The sequence below is a fragment of the Dromaius novaehollandiae genome, chromosome 20 (assembly GCF_036370855.1).
Source record: "Dromaius novaehollandiae isolate bDroNov1 chromosome 20, bDroNov1.hap1, whole genome shotgun sequence".
Classification (NCBI taxonomy): Eukaryota; Metazoa; Chordata; class Aves; order Casuariiformes; family Dromaiidae; genus Dromaius; species Dromaius novaehollandiae.
In genome coordinates, this window is record NC_088117.1 from 947,966 (window position 1) to 950,621 (window position 2,656).

The 2,656-nt window shown below is 52.0% G+C and overlaps 1 long non-coding RNA gene across 1 annotated transcript; it reads right to left on the reverse strand.

Moving 5' to 3' along the window:
- Window positions 1-231: 231 nt before the first annotated feature.
- On the reverse strand, window positions 232-1,908 carry LOC135330403 (uncharacterized). Its single transcript, XR_010392446.1, has 3 exons — window positions 1,806-1,908; window positions 1,155-1,226; window positions 232-294 (listed from the first exon to the last, which is right to left on the reverse strand). It is a non-coding gene; the product is annotated as an uncharacterized LOC135330403 (long non-coding RNA).
- Window positions 1,909-2,656: the final 748 nt, after the last annotated feature.

Sequence of the window (2,656 nt, forward strand, 5' to 3'; positions counted from 1 at the left end):
CTCAAATAGAAATTCTTACACCAGAAATCTCAACAGAGTACTGTCAGCAGCTAACTTTGCCCTCCAGAAGACTACATCTGTAAACTCTTCCTTACTAATAGCAGCTGTCTAATACAGAATTTTGGGGAAAAAAACAGTGAACTCACCGTTTCCTCCTCCTCATCAGCCAAATAACTAGGCAACACAACGCTGCTCCAGCCAAGAGGATACCCAAGACCGTTGCAGTGCGTACCGTGCAATGCTTTCGTATGTCTTTTGGCTCTGCGGCAGCTGCACTTCTCCCACTAGCCAAACCTGGAGGAAATTACACAAGGCCATATGTTACTGTGTTCTGCACTGCTGATAATCTCACAGTCTGTTTGACATTCCCAGGAAATTTTCTTTTTCCCTTTCTTAGCATCTCTGAAGGAGGGAAATCTCGGGGACGGCAACACTTGCTTGGTTTCAGTAGCAGCAAAGTCCCCAGGTCATTGCAAATCAGCACGCTTTGGAGTCTCTCTTTAGCCTCTCAGCCTTGTTTACCTTCTGGGATGGCCATAATCCAGGTTTCCCAATTGGAGGGGTTTGCTCTCCCTTTCTGGCAATCCTTCACATCCCACAATCCCTTTGGTGCTCCCTCGCCCTTCTGAGGCTCAAAAGGGCTGTTTCACGGAGGCATCCTCTTGACACTTTGAGACAAGTCAGCCCACTGAACAAAACTCATCAGGCCAGAAGGAGAGCACACAGGGGTGCTCATCTGGTTTACCAGTAACTCCTCTGAGCGACGTGGACAAAAGCCATCCCGGGTCCAGGGAGTGCCACCCTGACTCTTCCCTCCCAGGTCAGCACACTTGCCCCAAGGGAAAAGAGTCCGGCTCTCTTGGGCTCCTGCTTCCATAGCCAGTGACACTGCTATTCCGGGCTACACCACGTCCCGGCTCCAACCGAAATGGTGGGTGCTGGCTGCGCTGCTCAGCCCAGCAGCCAGGGTGGGCACCTCTGCGGCAGCCTGCGGCAAAGACGACACCTGAACCTGGCTCTCTCCCTTTGCCTTTTCTCCAGCACAGGCACCACCTCCCCTTCCTTCGCCCTCTGGTCTTCCAAACACCACTCGTATGCTCCCAGTCTTCAGGACTCCTCTCTCACTTAGGCATCCCTGCAAGACTGCTCAGTACCTCGGTGCTTTGGAAAAAAGGCGTATTTCCTGTCGTGCAGGGCTTCTCCGGGCTGTGACACACTTGGAAGCGCTGTCAAGAATCAGAGAGAGGTAAAGCCTCAGCACTGCTCAGGCACACAGCATGCAGAAGGAGGCATGAGGTTCCCTCCAAACCCCTGCCCGGCCTGTGAATCAGGGCATCATTTAGGACCTCCTTTCACAGCAGGGATCCCACTTGGTACTCCTTTTGTGCCTAGGGCCTCTGGGGACTCCCTGCAAGTTCTGAGATGCAGGTGGGGCAGGAGGTCTAGTCGATTAAGAGTCGTGTTTCCTAACTTGCGCTCAATGTGGTTAAAACTGCCTCCTTCCCCAAACGGCAAAGCTCCGAAATCCCAGGGAGCTGCATGGTGTGGGAAGTGAGGCTATCTCATAGGACCCACAAAGGTTTATATGCACATGTCTGGCACACTAATTGCAATCATCTCCACACACCAGAGGCAAAAAACATCTTCAGAAAGCCGCTCCTGGCTTGCTTTAGAACACTTCCAATGCCCTAAGACTTTAACATTTGGCCGCTGACATGCTGTGCAGTAGCAGGCCCCAAGGGAAGAGCCTGCAGACACACAGGGCTTTTGATTTCCTACAGCGGATGACAATGGACAGCAAGTACCTGGCATGCCTGTTGCTTGAGTTGCCTCTCTCTCTTCATCAGAGGCTGGCAGGCTGTGACTGCCTCCTGCCGGAAAGGTCTCCTTCTCCAGGGTCTCCTGATGATTCTCTTTGGAAAGAAAGCCAGACAGCTTGATCAGAAGGAACTGATCCTCATCACTTCCGCATGGTATCTTCAGGAGGCAATCCTTTTCAAAAGGCTTCAGTAAAAAGCTCAGAAACAAAACCTGGCATTTCGGGGTGGGCACCTGCTCACTAGCCCAATGTGTCCTTTGTAGAGAAAAATCAAAGCGCACAAAATCTTCCAGATAACCAATACAGGCAGCAACACCTGCTGTACGGGTGAGGAGACGAGACAATTGCATGGGAACCTCTCATTCTCATGCCACTTGGTGCCTTTTTGAGAATTGGCAAGATGACATTGAATCCTTTCCTTCAAAGAGGGCAGGAAAAACCTGTAGCCGGTTCAGCTGGGGAAAAAGGCCTCCTGAGGACCAAGGCTCATCATGCCAACTCCACCACACAGTACGCGTAACAGTCACATACGGTACACTGAGCCCCAAGCTCTTGCCACTGTGTTCAGGGCGCATTCACAAACATGCTGCAGCCTCAGCATCTTTGTCACCAGCAAGGCCTGGACAAAAGGAGACAATCCCATACATCCCTGGCTTCTGCAGGACTGATAATCTCACTGCGTGTTTGGGACTCCCAGGCAATTTTACATGCCGTGGTGTTACTATGGCTGATTCTGGTCTCTTGGCACCGGCGGACAAGAAAGCTCACTGACACTTCTCAGGGGCAAGAGCCCACTGGCCAGTGAAAGCCTGAACCAGCGCTGCCCCTACCTGTGCC